Below are 12,654 nucleotides of genomic sequence, written 5' to 3' on the forward strand. Positions count from 1 at the left end.
AGAGAAAAGTAGCCAACATGAGGAGGACTAGACTTACACCACACAGACCCGTGATTGTTAGGAAACCAGCTCACAAATAATTAGAAAAGATAGATCAATGCCTTAGAATTCAGCCTCTTCGAGGGGGCAACCTCCTTTACATTACACAAACGAACAATTCTTGGATGATACAAATGACTAAACCTCCCTTCTCTATATAGGAGTCTAAGGGGTCACAATATAATCAAGCCAACATAACAATAATAACATAAGGGCACAAAAATAACAATAGTGGGTTTTTATGGGGCATAATAAAAACAATATGGGGACAATAGGGGCACAATAATAACAATAAGGGATACAATGACAATAGTAATGGGGGAATCACCAGTATTATAAGGGCCTAACATGCTCCTCTCCTTTCGAAAAGCGTTGTCCTCAACGCTTGAGTAGCTCTGGATGCTTCTGTATAAAATTCTCATCCTCCCGTGCGGAATCTTCAGTGGATAAATTCTTCCACTTGATGAGATACTCTGAAATTGATCAATTTCGTAGCTATCGAGTTCTTGTTTCTGTGACTGCTTCCGGTTCCAATATGATTTTTCCTTCCTCGTCAAGTTCTGGAAATATTGTTTGAACTAGGAGCTTGTCACCTACAACCTTCTTTAAACATGACACATGGAATATTGGGTGCACTTGGGAAGCTGTAGGAAGCTCCAGTTTGTATGCCACAGTACTAATCTTTTTAAACACCTTGTATGGACCATAATACTTTGGCAATAATTTATTATCCTTCTTAGCTTTCTTGAGGGACATTCGTTTATATGGTTGTAGTCGTAGGAATACCCATTCACCTACATCAAAACTTCTTTTGCTGTGATGTTGATCTACGTGTTGTTTCATTCTATTCTGCGCCAACATGAGGTTATCCTTTAAGAGTTGGAGAACTTGTTGTTGATGCTCGATGTGATGTTCCACTGCTTGAACCTTAGAATTTTCTCTTAAATATGATGTGATTGATGGTGGATGATATCCATAAAGTGCCATAAATGGGTTCATTTTTTCTATAGTATGGAAGGAAGTGTTATACCACCATTCAGCCAGAGGCAACCATTTGATCCATTGTGTCTGTTTATTAGATACAAGGCAATGAAGATATCCTTCCAAACATTTGTTTACTATCTCAGTTTGCCCATCAGATTAAGGATGATAAGATGAGCTATGGCTAACTAAGTACCGAGACAAGAAAATAATTCTGTCCAAAAATTTCCAGTGAAAATGGGATCTCTGTCGCTTACAATAATCTTTGGGTTTCCATGTAGCTTTTGAATTGTTTCCATAAATGAAGTAGAAACTGTACTGGCTTTAAATGGATGCGATAATGCACAAAAGTGTGCATACTTGGTAAGTCTATCAACTACCACCATGATGACACTCTTTCCCTCAGACTTGGGTAAACCTGTGATAAAATCCATTGAAACATCATCCCAACGTTGGCTTGGAATAGATAAAGGTTGTAATAGACCTAGGGTATTAATTGTTTCAACTTTATTTTATTGGAAAACCAAACATTCCGCCACAAACTTTTGAATATAGGCCATCCCAAAAAAATTCCTTCTTAGCCCTGTGGTAAGTTTTTAAAAATCCTGAGTGCCCTCCTAAGGGAGAAGTGTGCAATTCCATAAGAATATTTTGTTTGAGTTGGGAATTCTTACATAGGTATAAGCGATCTTTGTACCATAACAAATCATTTTCCAACTAAATGTATCAGATGTACTGGAATCTTGTTGTAACTTTCAAATGAGTGCCCACACTTCTTCGTCATTTTTCCATTCCTCCCTTGCTTCATTTATCCAATCTAGTTGGATAATAGAAATGGCACACAACAATGCTTCCACATCCTCATCCTTTCTTGAGAGTGCATCTGCCATAAAATTTGCTTCCCTTTTTGTAGATGATTTAAAAGTCATAACCCAACATCTTTGTGACCCATTTTTGTTGCTCTTCAGAGGATAATCTTTGTTCTAAAAAGTATTTAATATTATCATGATTTGTTTTTACCTTTGAAGTGTATTCCCATTAGGTAGGGTCGCCATTTCCTAAGTGCATGTAGTATTGTCAACATTCCATTCTCATAAATAGCTTTGTGTAAATACTTTCCCTTGATTGGATGACTTTCGAAAGAAATGGGTCTTTCATCTTGCATTAAAATAGCACCAATTCCATTTCCTAAAGCATCACATTCCACAATAAAGGTTTTTGTGAAGTCCAATGTAGCTAAGATCGATGGTTGGCACATTGCCTCTTTAAGATGTTCGAAGGCCTTTGTTGCTTCTGGAGTCCATGAAAATGCATCTTTCTTCAATAATGTTGTTAGAGGTGTTGCTATTCTCCCATAATTCCTAACAAACTTACGATAATACCCTGTCAACCCGAGAAATCCTCGCATATGCTTTATGGATGTGGGGATTTTCCATTCCTTAATGCCTTTAATTTTGCTATGGTTTATCTTAACACCTTCATGAGATATAATATAACCCAGATATTCCACCTCTTATACTCCAAAGAAACATTTCAAGCTTTTTGCATATAATTTTTTCTCCTCCAATAGTTTGAGCACCGTGTCAACATGTTCAACATGATCCTTCCAAGACTTGTTGTAGATTAGTATATCATCAAAAAATACTAACACAAATTTTCTAAGGAAGGGTTTGAAAATGGAATTCATTAAACCTTGAAATGTAGAAAGTGCATTGGTAAGGCCAAAAGGCATGACCAAAAATTCATAATGACCCTCATGAGTTCTAAATGTTGTTTTCGGAATGTCTTCAATATTCATTCTAATTTGATGATATCTTGAACAAAGATCCAACTTGGTGAAGTAAATTGATCCATGCAATTCATCCAATAATTCATCAATGACAGGAATGGGATATTTATATTTAATAGTGAGATTTTTGAACTCCGTATAATCCAGACACATGCACCATGATCCATCCTTCTTGTGCACCAATACTAATGGAGTAGAGAAAGAACTTTGACTAGGTTGAATTATACCAGCCTCTAGCATTTTTGCAACCATATGTTCAATTTCACTCTTTTGGGCATAGGGATATCTGTATGGCTTGATGTTTGGAGGAACACTTCCTTGAATCAAATGAATAGCATGATCATGAATAGGTGGGAGACCTTTGGGAGTCTCAAATATCATGGAATGATTGTCCAAGACTTTTTGGAGATCTGGAGAAATATATGATTTCGATGTGGGAACCGTTAGCGAACATAATTGTGTAATTACACCTCGTTGTTCCTTCTTTAGAAGCTTTGTCATACCGTTTGAGCTGATTATCTTTCATGTTTTTCTCGCAATACCCTTTAATTCAACTTCCTTTCCTTCTGCACAAAATTTCATGAAAAGTTCTTGAAAATTAAAAGCTATTGTACCCAATGATTGTAGCCATTGGACTCCTAGTACAACATCATCACCACCCATTGTAACGGAAATAATTGGGCTATTCAATACATATTCTCCCATGGATAGCTTGATATTATGGCACTTTCTAGAGAAATTTATGGTTCCTCCACTTGCAACCATCACTTGACACTCTGGTGCTAGATATAAGAAGCAATTCAATTCCTTTTCTATCCTAAAATGAATAAAATTATGGGTACTTCTCGAATCAATCAACACTATTACCTTTCTCTTCTTGATATGTCCTTCTATCTTGATAGTTTGAGGAGTGGTAATTCCAACCAATGCATTACAAGATATGGTCAGATTCATTTATTCTTTATCTAGGGTCTGTTCCTGGAGTAAATCCTCTTCTTTTGACATTTCTTGTTCCTTTTCTTCCTCCTCTTCACATCTATGTAGAATAATTTCTTCTCAGCACACTTATGACCTTTATTGTATTTGCTATCACAACTGTAACAAAGCCCTTTTGCTCTTTTTTCTCCCAATTTTTGTGGTGTCAGCCTTATAGGTTGTGGAAGGCCAGGGGAAACAACACTTCCATCCTTATAGTTGTGAGTGGTAGGATTCCTGGTTGCCGTAATTTTTCTTTCCATTTTTCCTGCTAACCTGAATGCCTTCTCCAATGAATCAGGTTCCCAAAGGCAAACCTCATGTTGGATATTATCCTTTAAAGTCCTTATGAACACATCAATCCTATGCTCCTCTGGAATATATTTTACCCTTATGTTCACTTTTTGGAAGTCCTCAATGTGCTCCATCATTGAACCCTTTTGTTTGAGATTTATCAATTGGCTAAAAAAGGTGTTTCTTTTTATATCATCATAATGTATTATCATTTCTTCCGTAAAAATTGCCCAAGTGAAAATTTGTTTACGAGAGAAAAGCCATCGATACCATACAAACTGATTTGGTTCCAAATATAAAGTTCCAATACGTATGTTTTGTGTGTTTTAAACATTACGGAGATCGAAAAATTACTCCATCTGTAGTATCCATGTTCCGGGATCCTTGCCATCAAACTTCTTCATATTGATTTTTGGAACATGGTGGGTCTTCAATCCAACATTAGAGTATATGAAATCATGATTAACATTTCTTTTGTTCTCATCATGAGTTTCCTTTACTACCCTTTCACCATTAGTGACCATTTCTTGTAGCAACTTATTCAAATTTATCTTCAATTCTTCCATCTTATCATCCATGCCATTCATCTTAGCATCCATGCCATCCATCTTAGATTCCATCTTAACTTGTATGCCATTCATATTACCTTCCACGCCATTCATCTTGGCTTCATTTACCTTTAGTGAGAGTGAAATTTGTTGTACTTGGTCTTGTAATTTTGATATATCATGTTGCATTTCTTCCTCTTCTTCACGAGTCATGCTAGAGATTTCAGGTTGCTTACTAGGTGTTTCCATTTTCTTTCTTTAGGGCATTAATCAATGCTAATAATTCTTCATTGTTCCCTTTGAATTCCTTCAAACTAATTTCTCAAACCAATCTTATGTAAAATTAAAAAAAAACTACACACCTTTTTTTTTTTCACTTTGTAAGAGCTCGATATTGAATCTTTTGTATCTATGTAACTGCGGATCTTGAATATCTGAAATCTTGTCTTGTGGTAGCCCTTTGAGTCCTATTTCTAACCCCACAAGTCTTATCAAGATTGGATTCTCCAAGGAAGAGTTATACCAAATCTCCACCTAATTATAAACTAGTTTAGTAGACCTAACTTGTACGATGTGCCACGTGTCATTATTTCGACCTTAGTACCTGAAATTGATATACAGGAAACTGCAGACTGTCCTCTTTCTGAAATTTATAATGAAATTTCAATCTGATGCTCAAAACAAAAGTTATGACGATTTTCCCTAGGACACCTGTTTGGAATGTAATTCGGGAGTTTTCAAAAACCCTAACTTCCTCAGATTATATCTTCGAAAATATAGTGAGACAAGCTCTGAAATTTGGACCCAAAGTTCAAAACGATTTCAGCTCAAATGGGTTTTGTTTTTAGCTTCTGAATCGTCACAGAAAAAAGTGATATCTAAAATTCCACGATGGCTTGTTTGGAGCAGCGAAACCCTAGAATCCAAAGCTCTGATACCAAATGTTAGGAAACCAGCTCACAAAAAGATAGAAAAGATAGATCAATGCCTTAGAATTTAGCCTCTTCAAGGGGAAACCTCCTTTACATTACCCAAATGAATAATTCTTGGATGATACAAATGACTAAACCTCCCTTCTATATATAGGAGTCTAGGGGAACAATAATAACAATAAGGGATACAATGACAATAGTAATGGGGGAATCACCCTTATTATAGGGGCCTAACAGTGACAGGAACAGGACCAACATCCTTTCTAGAAGCCAATCCCAAGGTATGGGTACAGTTGGGAGAGGAGCCGCACAATACCAACGCTGCCATTTTTGTAATTGTACAAGAACTAAATGACGAAATGGCTAGGTTTTGGGCAAACAATGAAAGGTTTCTGCAAGAACAAGAGAAAATTATGAAGAGTTTATCTGACAGACAGAATCAACGGCAACCAATTCCCAGTCCCGAACAGGGAAACATGACTAGAGAACAAGAATTCAGAAATGAAAACTAGGAAACAGAAGGGGCAAAGAAAATTGAGAGGAGGAATCTGATAATGTATCAGATCACAAAAAGAAAAAATGAAATAAAATTGAGTTACAAGGAGAGTTCAAAAGATCAAACCTCCCATATTTGATGATGAACAGGAGGAAGCTGATGAAGCCTCGCTTATCAAAATGAATAAGTATTTTTAGTTGTATGAATATGATCACAATCTAAAGGATCACTTAGCCATCTATCAGCTGCAAGGAAATGCCACCTTGAGGTGGGAGGAGGTGAAGACGGTACGTGGAGTAAATGAGTAGAACGTAGCTTGGGAAAAATGTCAAAAGTAGTTTAATGAAAAATATTTAACTGAAAGATTTTACAATGTGAAGGCCAAAGAATTTCATGACCTTCGATTAGGTCAATTATCTATGGATGAATTTATAACAAAATTCACATCCTTGTTGCGATATGTTCCCGACATACAGGAATAGAAAGCGAAGGCGCATAGATTTATTAACAGTTTGCCGCTATTCATGAAGGAATGTCTTGAATTTGATAATTCGAAGACCATGGATGAAGTTATATGAAAGGCTCGTATATGTTATCAGCAAAATAGACAAAAGGGTGATGGAGGAAAGAAATAGTCTGATAAAAAGGAAATTAAGTTTGCCTCTGGAAACAAAGGAAATAAGATTGTTGTTAACAAAGGACCCCATAAAGGTCAACCAATCAAAAATATGAACTGAAATCAGTCCAGATTCAAATTTCCAAGTGATTGTAAGACAAATGAACAATCTGGTAAAAATGAAGTGGAAACAACAGCTAGAACGCCAGTATAGTGTTGGGGATGTGGAGGACCACATTATGTTAAAAAATGTCTGTATCGCAAGGGAACTGAACAAGTTTTGCAGATTCAATAAGCATCAACTGTGGGAGAAGTGGTGAGGAGTATTCCTAAAATAAACGCTGCCCTTGAAGGTCATCAAGTGAAATAACAACCAAGAATGGTGGAATTCGAAGGTAAGATCTTTGACCAAACTATATCTATTTTGATTGATCCGGGAGCTACTTTGAGTTATATAAGTCCAAAAGTGGTTGAGCAATGTCATTTACAAGCTGTTAAATTTAAAAACCCTTGGCTAGTACAACTCGCCATAGGAGCAAAGAGAAGGGTGTTGGCTAAATTTAGAAATTTCCCTCTAAAGCTAGCAGGTCAGCCTATTATGACAGATCTGAATATCTTACCTTTAGGATCGTATGGTGTCCTAATAGGTATGGACTAGTTGGAGAAACGTTGGTCCCTCATTAATTGTAAATGCAAAACTATTAATTACATGGATGAAGAGGGTATGAGACAAGAAATTCAGGGTATACAAAGACCAACAAAAATAAGACCAGTAACAACTTCTCAATTAGAAAAATGTATTTGGAAAGGATGTCAGATTTATGCAATACAGGTGTGGTATATCAATTCAACAAAAAAATATGGTACTTTATAAAATATACTTGTGGTACAAAGTTTTCCAGACATATTTCTTGAGGAGATTCTGGGACTAAATCCAAAGAGGAATATAGATTTTACAATTGAGCTGATCCCTTGGAGCTGCCCTAATATCCCGAGCCCCTTATCGCATGAGCATACCAAAATTGACCGAATTGAAAATGCAGTTACAGGAACTGCTTGATAAAAAGTATATATGACCAAGTGTCTCACCTTGGGGAGCTCCTGTACTCTTCGTCAAGAAGAAAGACGAAACCTTACGGATGTGCATGGATTACCGACAGCTAAACAAGTTGAAAATTAAGAATAAATACCCTTTGCCTCGTATTGATGAATTGTTTGACCAAGTAAAGGGAGTGACCATATTTTCGAAGATTGATCTTCACTCAGGGTACCATCAAATTAGAATAAAGGAAGAAGATATAGCCAAAACAACCTTTAGAACTCGCTATGGGCATTACGAGTTCATTGTGTTACCATTCGGGCTAACTAACACTCCCATAACCTTTATGTGTATAATAAACAATGTTTTTCATCAATATTTGGATAAGTTTGTATTGATATTTATTGATGCTATATTGATCTATTCCCAGAATATAGAAGAACATAAGGAATACCTACGAATTATCCTACAAACCTTGAGGGAGCATCAGTTTTACGTCAAGTACAACAAAATGTGATTTCTTCAAAGAACAAATTCAATATTTAAGACATATCATTACCAAACATGGGATTGTTGTGGACCCGGAGAAAATAAAAACCATAATGGAATGGCCAGTACCAAAGAATGTAGCTAATATAAGATCATTCATGGGTCTGGACAGATACTATGTGAGATTTGTGGAAGGGTTCTCTAGGGTGGCATACCCCATTACCTCTATGCAAAAGAAAGGGAGAACCTTCACTTGGACCGCAGACTGCAAAAAATGTTTTGACCAGCTAAAGCACTTGCTTACTACCACACCTATTTTAAGTATTGCAGACCCAAATAAAGAATACATCGTCTATACAGATGCCAACAAGGAAGGTTTTGGCGGTGTACTAATGCAAGAGGGAAGATTTATTGCTTATGAGTCTCGAAAATTAAGGAGCATGAACAAAAGTATTTGGCTTATGATTTTGAGTTGACGACAGTAATCCACGCATTAAAAATGTGATGACATTACTTATTGGTTAAGAAGCTTTTATTAGTGAGAAATCATCATAGTTTAACTAACTATTTCAAGCAGCCTACCATGAATTCTAGACAAGCCTGCTGGGTCAATTTCCTGACTGAATTTGACTTTGACATCAAGCACTTAAAAGGAAAATAAAATCGAGTCACAAATGCCTTAATTCGGAAAGTAAACTATATTTATGAAGTCTCTTTTAGTGAAGTACATATCACTTTTAAAGAGTACATTAAAGGAGAAACAATACATGATCCTGAATATAAAATTTTATGGCAACAAGCTAAAAATTCAAACAACAACAAAAAATAGCTGGGATATGAAGCAAATCAAGAAGGTATGTTGATTTACAGAGGGAGAATGTATGTACCAAACCAGAAAAATATTAAACAATAAATTTTAGACGGGTACCATAAAATTCCTTGTGCATGCCATCCAAGATATCAGAAATTAATCATTGCATTTAGAAAGGAATATTTCTGGCCCGATATGAAGAAAGAGGTGGTTGAATAACTGGCTCATTGTTTTGAGTGTCAACAAGTGAAAGCAGAACACCAACACCCAGCTAGACTACTCCACCCATTGCCTATTCCGGAATGGAAATGGGAAACTATTTCCATTGATTTTATTACAGGACTACCTAAGTCTAAAAAGTAGAATGACTCAATAATGGTGGTAATAGACAAGTTGAGAAATTCTTCTCACTTCATACCAGTACAGTCTACTTTTAACGCCGTTCAAATTGCTAACATGTTCATACAAAATATTTTTAGACTACACAGAATACCAAAGGTTATAATTTCCAACTGTGATGTAAGATTTACATCGGCTTTTTGGAAAGCCTTATTTGGAGGTTTAGGCACACAATTGAATTTTAGCACTGCTGATCACCCTCAGATAGATGGGAAGACTGAGCAGGTGAATCAAATAGTGGAATATGTGCTGCAGACTTATGTAATGCAGTAGCCATCTAAATGGGAGGATTATTTACATTTAGTGGAGTTTGCTTACAACAACAGTTACCATACATCCTTGCAAATGAGTCTGTTTGAAGTATTATATGAATGCAGGTGCAAGAAACCCTCAAGTTGGGGTGGCCCAATGATAGATTAATGTTGGGTCCTGACATGTTAAAAGAAATGGAAGATATGGTTAAAAAAGTGCACTGAAAGTTAAAGACCGCTCAGGACCGACAAAAAAATTTTGCTAACTAGAAGAGAAGTTTTCAGGAGTTTCAAGTTGGAGATCATGTTTACGTTCATGTATGAGCTAAGAAGAGTACCCTGCATTGGGGTGGGTGTGCTAAATTAGCACCCCAATTTTGTGGTCCTTTCCAAATCCTGGCCCGAATTGGACCTATGGCTTATCAACTTGATTTTCCTAGCCATATATGTGTGCATAATGTTTTTCATGTTTCTGTGTTAAAAAAACATATATATGATCCCAACCATATAATTAATTGGCAAGATATACAGGTAATTAGATTGTACATAAGGGACATAGCGTATCATACATAATTGCAAGGGTAGATTTCCAAAGGAAAGGGCTGACTAATTTTTTATTATTATGTGTAGGTCGAACTAGAAGGTGAGTTCTTTGTTGAACCCCTAGGCATACTTGATCAGAGAGAAGTAATGCTGAGTAGGTGAATTATCACCCAAGTTAGAGTGTAATGGCAACACTTTGGGCCATAGGAGGCCATCTAGGAGGATGAAGAGGTTATGAGGGAGGCTTTTCCAAGTCTATTTACAGAAGAGAAACATTGAGATGATGTTTAATATTAGGGGTGAAGATGGGATGTCCCCAATAATTGTAAATATTTAATTAATGCAAACTGGATATTATTATTATAACTTTATATATTTATTATTTTGATTAAGCTATGCATGAAGTGAATGTCTTGATGATGAAAATTAGTTAATTATCACATATCAGGTAGTTAGGGTAGGTGATTACCTATCCCTAACTGCTTCCTTGGATATTTATTCTCAAGGAAGAGGTCAAGAGGATATACGTATTTGAGATCAAGAAAAAGAAAAAAAAAACTATGAAAGAGAATATGGTGCTGATATGTCAAACGGGTTCATAAAGCTAAATATGGTTAAGACCATATAGTTGTGGCATGTTAAGACTGTTAGTCTTAAATAAAAAATCTTGCATCTGTGGAACAACTCGTGAGGAGACTCAAGCTTGAAAGTTGATCTCAAGGTTGGGAGGAAATTCGACAAGTTATAGTCGAACTGGGACTAAGCAGTTGACAAAATAGCTAGAAAAATCAGATAAGTACTTCTTTCTGAAAGTGAAATGTACTATTGAAATAAAGACATGTATTCTATTTGGAAAAGGTTAAATGTGCTAATTCAGTAAAGGCCTAATTACTACCAATAAAAGTATATAATCAACATGCTAGCTATCTAACAGAAATTAGTCTAGCCAAGGAAATTCTAAAGAGACAAAGTAAGATCTTTAATCAGATTAGCAGTCATCCTTTAGGAGAATCCACTTCATAAGGTTATACAATATTTAATTCTTTTAGAAAGAAGTAAACCAATAGGTAAGAATTCTCAGAACTCAGCATAATTGTTTCAGAAACTTTCAAATAAAGAGGGTTACTGTTCTAGAAAAGAAATGAACAAATACTGCTTACAGACAACCTAGATACAGGAAAAGTAAATGTAGATTACAACTCTTTTAATACTTCGCTAGCTAGGAGAAATGCAAGCAACGAACATTAATTTAAACTCTAAGGCAAAATCAATCCTACCGAATTGTAACCCGGATGCGGGTGACAACTCGATATTTGCTTAAGTTAAGAGGGCCATTAAGGCACTTGGCCTCCCACTCGTCCGGCGTTCACGCAGACAGATTTCATGGCAGGTGAAATATATCAGTCAGGGGTTGGAATGAGGTTCGCCTGGTACGCCATTAATGAGTGCTAGGTACGAGCATCCAGACACAGGCCTTTAAACCTGGACAGGATGAGGACAACTAGCTCTACTGCTGATAAGCTTCACCCCCTCCCTCTGCACCCTCCGCCTCCTCGCCTCGCCGAGTTTGATTGGGAGAGCGCCCGCACTCCTCTCTCTGTTGGTTGCCTTTGCTCGCCACCCCTCTCCCTGCAAGTCCGCCTTTTCCACTGTCCGAGTCGCTGGTTAACTCTGAAGATGCCTCGCCGCAGAGGAATTTCTCGCAGAGGAGGCTCCTCTGCTTCCAGAGGCAGAGCTTCTCATTCCACGCCCCAGAACGTCATTCCTATTACCTCTGCTTCTCCATCCTCACCTCCTTCCAGCCAAGCTCGCCATCTCCCGAATAATTCATTTCAATCATCCAGGTTCACTTTTCACAGCAGGCTTAATAGGCCGGTCTTGACCGCCAGCATCACCATCATCCTCGCAGAAGAGGAGGATCACCCCAGCGACCCGGCCATTTCCTCCTCCTCGCAGACTCAGGAAGATAGTACCCCCCAGGGAGGGATGGAGGGGGCGATGTTCACTGCGGATAACATGCAGGAAGACTCCCCGGTCCCTGAGGCCTCCATGCAGCAAAAAGATTCAAATCAGCTTGACGTTCTGGAATGCGAACCTGTTCATCAAGAATACGGCATTCTACATTTAGTTACCCCCACAGAAGGCGGAACTGATGGAATTGAAAATGGCGGGCTCGTAACCTGGGTAGCCTCATCCAGCAGACCGGCAAAGAATGATACCGACTCTCCGACACAGGATGTGTAAGGCGGCCTCCTCCTTGAAGAATGGTTCCTCTGTCTCCAAGTTTTAAGTTTCATATTTCTCTAGTCCTCTGTGTAAGTCTTTTTGTAACTCTGTTTTCGAGTCTGATCTCAAGCTTTTGCTCAGTATTAAGACTAGTCACCTTTTGTCAATTCTGCAGTAGTCAATTCTGCAGTGCTTTCTATGTATTGGGCTAGTTCTGGTTTGTTTT

The sequence above is a fragment of the Pinus tabuliformis genome, chromosome 2_2 (assembly GCF_031772625.1).
Source record: "Pinus tabuliformis cultivar Carrire ecotype Pingquan chromosome 2_2, CPIR1, whole genome shotgun sequence".
In the NCBI taxonomy this organism is placed as follows: domain Eukaryota; kingdom Viridiplantae; phylum Streptophyta; class Pinopsida; order Pinales; family Pinaceae; genus Pinus; species Pinus tabuliformis.